We start from the raw sequence: 11,804 nt of genomic DNA on the forward strand, positions 1-11,804 counted from the left end.
GCTCTTTTAATTGCAACTATTAACCCCATTTCAAGCCTTCTAACATGTGAACATTTTTTAAATCCATTTCCTAGAGAACGTGGCATTATAAATTAAAAAATTATCAAGGCACAAGATACTTGCAAGACAAGCAACACATGCTAAAGGAAAGTGACTAATGCTATCATATTAGAAACTTTATCCCATATGTTTGTTGAAGTAAGGATCTTGTTAAAATTCATACTCAATTTTTAAAGAGAACAATGGCAAAGAAACAAGCTAACAAACTTGTCGAAAACCTCTAGATCCTAGAATATTGGTGTTTGAAAAATTGTTGGTACATTTCTTTAGCTCTTCAAAGGAGAAACATCTCACACCATTGATCCAAGGACAGCTAGTAGGGTCATTTAGATCCCAAGATGTTGCACAAGTATGACATAAGAACTTTAAGTAATGTAATGGTAATTACATAGACTGCATTGGAGAAATAATGGTTTTCATTTACCAAATGGATCGTTTAGTCAAGTTGCTCTTATAGCTTTCTTCCTCTGATGGATAGCATACATTCTAGCAATAACTAATAGTACTAGAAGTATAAATCCACCTACTGTTACTCCAATGATGATCCCAATATTTTGTGAATTTTTCTCTGCATAACATTTGGAAAGGGATAAGACACCATCAGTTTCCCCTATAAGCTCTGCGAAATGTAGATGAATTCATTGATAATGATATAGGACACAACAAAATTTGTTCTTACCTTGATAATAATTAACGTTGTAGTTGTAATAGAAGGGTCCAAAAATTGGTTGGAGAGTGACAAAACTTACGTTGTTGAGCTGAGAGATGATAAGAGAGAAATTTTTTTTGTCAAGAAGACCATTAACAGATGGAAAAACTACCACCTACAGTTCTAGGTAATCATTCACAGACACGGCCTGGAAGGTCACTGACATTGAGTCTACAGGAAGATTTGATGTTTTAAAAGAGTTCATGAACCTATCCTTGACAATGAAGGTCTTTAGGCAATTCTAGAGCCAAGGAATGGAATTAAATGTTCTGTCTTGGACGTCAATGATTGCTAGTTTCTCACAAAATGGGAAAGGTATTGAGGCTGTTAAGAATAATTGGCTAGAAATGTAGCAATTTGTCAGCTTGATTTTTGAACATGTTTGGCTCCAAATAGAAATGCAATATGTCGTCTATCATTTTGTGAGGCAGCCTAGTTTAATTCATTTTGTAATACTTAGATTTGTACTACCAGGTTATGTGGAATGTGTTTGTAATGGTTGTTGTTAGTTGGTATTACTGTATGGCTTTAGATTAATGTAGGATAAAATATGTCTGCAAAGTTGGTGTAAACAGTAAATTTTTTCTTTATTAGTTGTGATGTAATCTTAGTTAGTAATGCAGAAAAGATAACACTCTTCATTTTACAAGTTGCTCTTTTTCTTTTCTTTGTATTCTCTGGTGCAAACAACAACAAAATGGTATCAGAGCTTGGTTATTTGAGCTGAAAAAACTGAATCCTTTTTTCCTCCTCTTGATCACCTCATATATCTCTCTGAGAAATAACACTACATCAGACCTGTTTTTTCTTGAATCAATGGCCACTCAAACAGCTTCCCTTCTACCTCCTGTATTTAATGGTGAACACTATGATATTTGGGCTGCCAAAATGAAAGCATACCTGAAGGGTCAAGGACTCTGACAGTATGTAGAAGAAGAGAAACAACCCCCTCAGTTGGGACCAAATCCAATACTCAACCAAATCCGGCTGCATGAAGAAGACATTTCAAAGGCTCTAAGAGCCTAGTCCCATATTCACTCAACTGTCACAAACCTTGTTTTTACAAGGATCATGGCATGTGAAACAACAAAAGAATCTTGGGACAAGTTAAGGGATGAGTTCATGGGAAGTGATACTATAAGAAACATGCAAGTTCTCAACTTGAAAAGGGAATTTGAGACATTGAGAATGCAAGAGGCTGAGAAGGTGAAGGAATATGTTGATAGGTTGATAAATATAGTCAACAAAATCAAGTTGCTTAGAGTGGTGATGTCAAATAGAAAAGTTGTGAAGAAGGTGATAGTAAGCTTGTCGGAAAGGTTTGAAGCAAAGATCTCATCCTTTGAGGACTCAAAAGACCTGACTCATATCACATTGACTGAGCTGATCCATGCTCTGCAGGCATAAGAGCAGAGAAGGCTCCTAAGGTTAGAGGATGCGATGAAGGGGCAATGTTAGCAGCTCACAAGCGCAAGTCTACGCAAGGAAATAACAGAAGGTTTGCTGAAGAAAAGAGAGGAAAAGAAAGGTCCAATAGTCAGTGGAACAAAGCTGGTGGAATAAAGAATTTTCCAGCTTTTTCTCACTATAAAAGAAAGGGACATGCAGAGCATAAATGTTGGTTAAGGCCTGGAATACAGTGTAGGGCCAGCAAACAATTTGGCCGCATGGAAAGAGTCTGCAAAAGCTAGGGAAAGCAGCCCCAACAGCAAACTCAGATAGCTGATGAACAACACCCGGGGTAGGAGACAGAGCCGCTATTTATGGCCTGATCCAGTTTGATCCAAGCATGTGATGATACCTAGTTGATTGATAGTGGTTGTACACATCACATGACACCAAATTTGAAGAGTTTTGTGAACCTAGATCAATCACATAGGTCAAGGATCAAAGTGGGAAATAGAGAATTTGTGGAAGCAATAGGGAAAGGAGATGTTGCAATCCAAACACCAAAAGGTACAAAACTAATCTCAAATGTACTTTATGCACCTAATATAAGTCAAAGTCTCCTTAGTGTGGGACAGATGCTGGAAAAGGATTATGCATTGCATTTTCAAAACCAATCTTGCATAATCTAGGACAGTGAGGGAAGTGAGATTATAAGAATAAGAATGGTAGGGAAAAGCTTTCCAATCATATGGAGAATCACTCTACATAAAGCATGTAATGCTAGAGAAGATGAAACTGAGAAATGGCATAAGAGATTAAGCCATGTACATTATAGAAGTCTAAGTGAGATTCAGTCAAAGAACTTAGTCCAGAATCTGCCCATTGTTGAACAACCGAGAGGAGTCTACCAAGTATGTCAATTAGGCAAGATGAGTAGAAAACCTTTTCTAGTGAATCAAGCATGGAAGGCCTCTGAAAAACTTCGGCTTGTTCACTCGGATGTGTGTGGCCCCATGCAAACCTCATCACTAAATGGAAGTAAATACTTTGTATTGTTCATAGGTGATTGGTCTAGGATGTGCTGAGTTTACTTTCTAAGGCAGAAAAATGAGGTGGCTGGAGTATTCAAAAGGTTCAAATAGGAGGTGGAAAATCAAACAGGAAAGACCATCAAAACCTTGAGAAGTGATAATGGTACTGAATAAACTTCTCAAGAGTTTGAAATGATCTGTAGAGAGGCTAGAATCAGGCTTCAATTCAACAGCCCCTATACTCCATAGCAGAATGAAGTTAGTGAGAGGAGAAACAGGATAGTTATGGAAATGGCAAGATGTTTGATGGCTGAGAAAAGACTTCCAAAATTCTTCTAGGTAGAGGCTGTCAATACAAGTGTGTATTTGCTCAACAGACTTCCTACTAGAGCATTAATCAGTCAAACACCATTTGAAGCCTGGACTGGAGTCAAGCCAGTAGTGGATGATCTGAAGATTTTTGTCAGTATATGTTATGTTTTGGTGCCACCTGCAAACAGAACAAAGTTGGAGGACAAGGCATTAACATGAATTTTTATTGGGTACAACAGCCAATCTAAAGCCTATAGAATTTACATTCCTGACTCAAAGAAAATACTTTTGTCCAAAGATGTTATAGTTGATGAGAGTGGAGTTTGGAATTGGGAGAAATGCAAGGCTGATGTAGAAACAAAACCTCAAGTGAATGAAGCTTCAGCTAATCAGTTTGAAGAAGATCCATGAGAGGAACAAGGTCTTTGGCTGATGTATATGATAGATGTAATGTGGCACAAATGGAACCTTCAAGCTACTCAGAGGCAATAAAGTCAGAACCTTGGAGGATTGCCATGAAGGAAGAGCTAGCCTTGATTGAAAAAAATCAGACTTGGAAGCTTGTGGACAGACCAGAAAATAGAAAGATGATCCAAGTAAAATGGATTTTTAGAAATAAGGTAAATTCGGATGGTTCAGTTCTGAAGCATAAGGGTTGTCAAGGGATTTGCTCAGCAATATGGAGTGGATTTCCTAGAAACATTTGCTTTAATTGCTCGGCATGACACCATCAGATTGCTACTTGCTGTGGCAGCTTAATTTTCTTGGAAAGTTCATCAATTGGATGTAAAATCTGCCTTCTTGAATGGCTGGTTGAATGAGGAAATTTACATTGAACAACCTGAAGGGTATTAGATTCAAGGAGAAGAGGGGAATGTCTACTTGCTGAAGAAGGCCTTATATGGATATGGCCTAAAACAGGCACCAAGGGCCTGGTATAGCAAGATTAATGACCACCTACTCAGTCTTGACTTTGTAAGAAGTCCAAATGAGCACACTTTATACATTAGAGAAGCTGAAGATGAAGTAATGATCATCTCTCTGTATGTGGATGATCTTCTTGTGGTTGGAAGTAATCAAACTCAAGTGGAGGAGTTCAAAAAATCCATGCACTGTGAGTTTGAAATGACAGACTTGGGTGAAATATCATATTTTCTTGGGATGGAGATTGATCAAGATGTAGATGGTATCTTTGGGAACCAAAGAAAGTATGCAAGTGAAGTCCTAAAGAAATTCTGCTTGGAGAATTGTAAACTAGTGGACCTGCCATTGATCCCTAATCTGAAGTTGTCAAAAAGTGATGATGCTAAGAAGGTTGATGAAGGATTGTACAGAAGCTTAATAGGTTGCTTGTTATACTTGACAGCAACTAGACCAGACTTAATGTATGCCACTAGCTTACTGTCCAGATTTATGAGTGATAATCCGAGAATTATATAGTTTCATTTAAGCTTTTAGGGCAGATTTTAGATACTTCTTAGTTCATTCATGCCTGAATTGCTACTTAATTCTTTACATTTCGTGTTTCAAGCTAAAATGGACATTTTGAGCAAATAAAGACTGAATTGGAGTTTCTAGACTCAGAAGTAAGTGGATCTCAGAAGTTGGGAGAGTTTTGAAGTAGAGTAAAGCACTATGACGCTTGTTTCAAGGGGAGAGCACCGAAGATCGAAGATTCAAGCAAAGAAGCAAGCAGAGGGCAATTATGTAAATTCAAAATTTTCATGAAGCTTCGCCGCGGTGAAATGAGTTGCACACCAGATTTCAGTTTACTTTGTCGCCGAGTCGAGAAGTCTTCTTCGCCGCGCCGAAGTCTGCATTTTCCAGTTTTTGTAAAACGCACAGTTTCTTTTTTAGGCTAAGTTTTAGGTTTTGGGGCGAGGTATAAAAGAAAAACCTTGCCATTTTGAGAAGGATTGCGTTTTCCTTAGTCTAGAGCAGCTTTTTCCATTTTTCTTAGCTTAGTTTTAACGGATTTGGATTGAAAAGTGAGAGGACTTGGGATTGAATCTGGTGGATTCATCAACTAGGGGAGATCTCTTATCTTTTCTCTTAATCTTATAATGTTGAACCTCGAGTTTATTGTTTTTATTGTTTGTTTTCATGATTTAAGTATGAACTAACTCTTTTGTGGGTTAGGGTTTTGATGAACTTCAACTTTTATGGATTAATGAATTGATTATTGTTTATTTCCATCTTCTATTGCATAGGTTGTGTTTTTGTCCTATTTTTATTGAATTTATTTGATGAATGTAATGAGATTGAGAAATGATTCATATTAAGCTTCTTGGGTAATCAGCATTGTAGTATTAAATGCTAGAGATATATTTAAGAACCAATGAAATCAATCTAGGATTCTATGAGCATAATGAACTTGAATCTATTATTCTTCAAATTGTTGGGTGTGGAAGTGTAATAGAGAAAAGTAGGAAGTCATAGCCTGAGAAGGTATGACTAACAATTTAGAGAATTCGGTTTGCAACCAATTGCATGTGAAGATGGAAATGGCATAATCCGTAACTTAATCCATAGAGTTGAATGAAGTCAAAACCCTACCCTTTTATCTAAATTGAATTTTATCATTGTGTTAAATCATGCTTTCATAATTTAATTTCAATACTTAGAAATTTTGCTTTAGTTTTAGGTTCAATTTTCTCCCATTAATCCAAAAATTTTCGATTGCTCCAACTTGAAAACAGTAGAAAACTTAGTGTTTAGCAACCAATCCTCGTGGGAACGATACTTTTCTTATCACTTTATTACTTTATACGACTAGTGCACTTGCTATATTGCATGTTGTAGTAACAACGCATCAAGTTTTTAGCACCGTTGCCGGGGATTATTTTTTTTTTTTGTTAACATTGAGTTTTTCTTTCGTTAGCTGGATTGGAGTTTTTTTTTTTTGTTTTTTGTTTTTTTTTTTTTTTTTTTTTTTTTTACTTGGTTTGGGATCTCACTTTTTCTTTCTCTTTGTTTGTTAGTTTATACGAAGAGCAAGACGTCAACCAGTGGTTCCTGTTGACCTTGAGATTGAAAGAACCGCCAGAAGAATTAACAGACAGAGTAGAGAACGAGAGGCTATAGTGGTTGAACCAGAGGTTATCGGAGTGGAGATGGCAGAAAATAGAACACTATGGGAATTTTCAGTTCCCACAGTTGAAGGTAGTGGGTCGAGTATTACTAGACCTGTGTTGCAATCCAACAAGTTTGAGATTAAAACGGCAATCATCCAGATGATCCAGCAGTCGGTACGGTTTAATGGAGATTTGAAGGAAGATCCAAATCAGCACATTGCAAATTTTCTAGAGATTTGTGACACCTTCAAATAGAATGGAGTGTCAGATGATGCCATCAGGTTGATATTATTCCCATTCTCACTGGGGGATAAAGCTAAGGGATGGTTAATGGCATTACCATTAGGAACTATCACAACATGGAACAAGTTAGCACAAAAGTTCCTTACCAAGTTCTTTCCTCCAGCTAAATCGGCCAAGATGAGAAATGACATTACATCATTTCTACAAGAAGAATCTGAGTCATTATATGAGGCTTGGGAGAGATACAAGGAACTTATGAGGAAAAGTCCGCACCATGGGTTGCTAGTTTGGCTACAAGTCCAAACATTCTATAATGGATTGATGGGGAATGTGCAAACTATGGTAGATGTGGCATCGAGGGGAGCTTTGCAAAACAAAACACCGAAAAAGGCCTATGAGTTGCTTGAGGTTTTGGCAAGCAACAACTATTAAAGACCTAATGATAGAGCAACACCAAGAAAATCTCTGGGTCTTTATGAAGTTGATGCATTCATGACCATCTCAGCCCAACTCACAGCACTTTAGAAATAGTTGGGAACTATACAGGTAAACTTTATTCAAGCTCCTCAACTAACTTGTGATTTTTGTGCAGGTAGTCATGTGAGCAATGAGTGTCAAGTGGGGAACACATTTGCTTCATCATCGTCATCTTCGGAGCAAGTTAACGAGTTGGCTGGAAATCAAAGGTAGCCAAACAATCCATACTCCAATACATATAACCCTGGTTGGAGGAATCACCCAAACCTGTCTTAGGGCAATCAAAACCAGCAAAACAATATATGGAATCAAAGAGCAGTGCCGACTAACTAAACAGGGGTGAATAATCAACCAGGAGACCTAAGAGTGACAAAGTTGGAGGACATGTTTGGGAAGTTTATGCAAGAGACCACGGGATTTATGAATGAGAAGAGACGAATTTTGGAAATCAAGGGGCGTCCATTTGAAATCTTGAGCAGATGGGGCGATTGGCTGAAAAGCTAAATAAGAGACCATAAGGGTCTTTACCAAGCAACACGGTGACTAACCCACGTGAGCAAGCAAATGCAATAATTTTGAGGAGTGGGACAGTTTTGGATAAGGTGGAGCAAGCAGGAAGAGAAGAAAGCTCATCAAAGAAAAATGAAGAATCTGATGAGGAAGTTGATGAAGAAATAGTTGAAGAAAAACCACTTAATCAAGGGGAAGAAGAATGTAAACGAGAAGACAGGCAAAGAAAAAGGAAGGAAAAATTACCATTTCCTGAGATACCACTAGAACTAGCACACCACACTCCTCCTGTGCCGTTTCCTCAAAGACTAAAGAAAAAGAATCAAGATAATAGTTTTCCAAATTCATTGAAATTTTTAGAAAATTGCATATTAACATTCCTTTTGCAGATGCATTGCAATAGGTGCCGAGCTATGCGAAATTCCTCAAGGAGATTTTATCAAACAAAAGGAAATTGGAAGATGAGGGAACAGTGATGCTCACGGAGGAGTGCAACGCCATTCTTCAGAAGAAGCTACCTTCGAAACTCAAAGATCTTGGGAGTTTTACTATTCCTTGCATTCGAGGAGATATTACTTTTGATCGAGTTTTGTGTGACTTAGGTGCTAGCATTAACTTAATGCCTTATTCTGTTTTTAGGAGATTAGGCATTGGTGAAGTAAAGCCAACGACCATGTCGTTGCAACTTGCAGATAGGTCCATAAAACATCCGAGGGGGATTGTGGAAGATGTGTTGGTAAAGGTTGACAAGATCATCTTCCCGGTAGATTTTGTGGTTTTGGACATGGAAGAGGATAAGGAAATTCCTCTTATTTTGGGCCGACCATTTTTGGCCACAGGAAGAGCACTTACAGATGTGCAAGAAGGAAAGTTACTATTGAGGGTTTAGGATGAAACAGTAACGTTCAATGTGTTTGAAGCTATGAAGTTTCCATCTGAAATGGATTCTGCTTCAGTGTTGATGTGGTGGATAAACTAGTAGCAGAAACCATTGAAGAGAATTCTCCATAACTACCTCTAGAAGCGTGTATTGCACAATCAAGAATAGTAGAGGTAGAGGAATCAGCAAAGAATGAATGTGCTAGATTGTTGGAAGCATTTCAACCAATTGATGAGAACTAAGATCTAGAGTTTGAGAAGTTTGATTTTGAGAAAGACAAGGAAAAGGAAAGAAAGGAAGAACCCCCTAAGCTTGAATTGAAACCTTTACCTTCCCACCTCAAATATGTGTATCTTAGGGATTCAAAGACCTTCCCAGTAATCATCAGTTCACAATTGAGCAATTTAGAAGAAGAATGATTGATTCGGGTTTCGAGAGAACATCGATGGCAATTGGATGGACTATTTCAGATATTAGAGGCATCTCTCCATCTTTTTGCATGCATAAGATACTCATGGAAGAAGATATCAAGCCTAGAGTTCAACCACAAGAAAGATTGAATCCTTCGATGAAGGAGGTGGTGAGAAAGGAGGTGGTGAAACTTCTAGATGCGGGCATAATTTACTCGATTTCTGATAGTCCTTGGGTGAGCCCGGTTCAAGTGGTTCCGAAGAAGGGAGGTATCACAGTAATTAAGAATGAGAGCAATGAATTGATACCAACCAGGACGGTCACGGGATGGCGTGTGTGCATTGACTATCGAAAATTGAATGAAGCGACAAGGAAGGATCATTTTCCACTTCCTTTCATTGATCATATGTTGGAGAGATTAGCAGGGCATGCTTGCTACTATTTCCTAGATGGTTATTCAGGGTATAACCAGATTGCCATAGCTCCTGAAGATCAAGAGAAGATGACCTTCACTTGTCCCTATGTCACTTTTGCTTACCGAAGGATGCCTTTTGGGTTATGCAATGCGCCAACAACTTTTTAGAGATGCATGATGTCGATCTTTGGTGATATGGTGGAGAGGTTTATAGAAGTCTTCATGGATGACTTCTCTGTTTTTGGCTCATCTTTTGATCATTGTTTATCTAATCTGTCATTTGTTTTGCAGAGATGTCAGGAGACGAACTTGGTGCTCAATTGGGAAAAGTGCCACTTCATGGTCCAAGAAGGAATAGTGTTGGGACATCGAATCTCAAAAGACGGATGTGATCGAGAAGCTCCCACCACCCTCCAATGTTAAAGCACTTCGAAGTTTCTTGGGGCATGCGGGGTTTTACAGACGGTTCATCAAGGATTTTTCTAAGATCTCTAAACCCTTTTGCAATTTATTGATTAAATATGTTGCTTTTGATTTTAATTATGAATGCATGCATGCCTTTCAAACTGTAAAAAAATTATTAGTGTCGGCACCTATTATTGCAGTTCCCAATTAGGGACTACCATTTGAATTGATGTGTGATGCTAGTGATTTTGCATTAGGAGCGGTGTTAGGACAAAGGAAAAACAAAGTGTTGCATGTAATTCAATATGCTAGTAAAACGCTCATTGATGCACAATTGAATTACACCACCACTGAAAAAGAATTGTTGGCTGTGGTTTTTTCTTTTGACAAGTTTTGTTCATATTTGCTAGGTGCCAAGGTGATTGTCTACACGGACCATTCAGCACTCAAGCACCTTTTGGCAAAGCAGGAAGTGAAACCAAGGCTGATAAGATGGATCCTATTGCTTCAAGAGTTTGAATTAGAGATACGAGATAAGAAAGGGTCAGAAAATGTGGTGGCAGACCATTTGTCAAGGATCAAACATCCAATTCAGGGAAATGAAGAAGAAAACCAAATCAGAGAGACTTTCCCGGATGAGGGGTTGATGAGAGTGGAGGAAGCACCATGGTTTGTAGATTTTGCAAATTACTTGTTAGCGAGAGTGCTCCCTTTTGGCATGACCTTCCAACAAAAGAGAAAGTTTTTCTCAGATTTGAAATACTACTTATGGGAAAAGCCATTCCTTTATAGACACTGTGCTGATAGGGTGATCCGTAGGTGTGTTCCGGAAGAGGAGATGGAAAGTATTCTAAGACATTGTCATGACAGGAAAGTTGGTGGCCATTTTGGAGGAGCAAGGACAGCAACCAAGGTTCTTTAATCTGGGTTTTATTGGCTGACCATTTTTAAGGATTCTTTCCATATGGTTCAGGAACGCGACCAATGTCAACGAAGTGGTAGTATTTCAAAGAGGGATGAGATGCCATTGAACAACATTCTTGTTGTTGAGCTGTTTGATGTTTGGGGAATTGACTTCATGGGTCCCTTCCCAAATTCCTTTGGAAACACATACATTTTGGTAGTAGTGGATTATGTATCAAAGTGGGTGGAAGCAGTTGCATTACCATCTAATGATGCTAGGGTTGTGATTAATTTTGTGAGGAAAAATATTTTCTCAAGATTTGGAGTACCATGAGCAATCATTAGTGATGAAGGATAACACTTTTGCAATAGGCAATTCAATGCCCTGTTGGGAAAGTATGGAATGATGCATAGAGTTGCAACACCTTACCATCCACAGATGAGCAGGCAAGTGAACTGTCGAATAGAGAACTTAAGGGGATTCTAGAAAAGACAGTTAATGCATCTAGGAAAGATTGGTCACAAAAATTGGATGATGCATTATGGGCCTACCGAACTACATTTAAGACTCCGATTGGTATGTCTCCTTCAGGATGGTCTATGGGAAGGCATGTCACTTGCCGATAGAACTCGAGCATAAAGCTTACTGGGCAGTCAAGCAACTCAACATAGACTTACGAGCTACTGGGGAAGAACAAATGTTGACTTTGAACGAACTCGATGAGTTCCGTCTTGAAGCATATGAGAATGCTCGGATGTATAAGGAGAAGACCAGGAAGTGGCATGATAAGCATATTAGGAAGAAAAACTTTGAAGTGGGTTAGAACGTTTTATTATTTAATTCTAGGCTTAGGCTTTTCCCCGGAAAACTTAAGTCTAGATGGTTCGGACCATTCATAGTTACAAAGGTTTTCCCATATGGAGCGATGGAAGTGTCACATGAAGAAAAGGGCACATTTACAGTCAATGGACAGAGACTGAAGCC

The 11,804-nt window shown here is 38.4% G+C and overlaps 1 non-coding gene across 1 annotated transcript; it reads right to left on the reverse strand.

The window, feature by feature from the left end:
* Positions 1-6,992: 6,992 nt before the first annotated feature.
* LOC116130139 lies at positions 6,993-7,099 on the reverse strand. Its single transcript, XR_004128007.1, has one exon. It is a non-coding gene; the product is annotated as a small nucleolar RNA R71 (small nucleolar RNA).
* Positions 7,100-11,804: the final 4,705 nt, after the last annotated feature.

The sequence above is a fragment of the Pistacia vera genome, unplaced genomic scaffold (assembly GCF_008641045.1).
Source record: "Pistacia vera cultivar Batoury unplaced genomic scaffold, PisVer_v2 Contig217, whole genome shotgun sequence".
In the NCBI taxonomy this organism is placed as follows: Eukaryota; Viridiplantae; Streptophyta; class Magnoliopsida; order Sapindales; family Anacardiaceae; genus Pistacia; species Pistacia vera.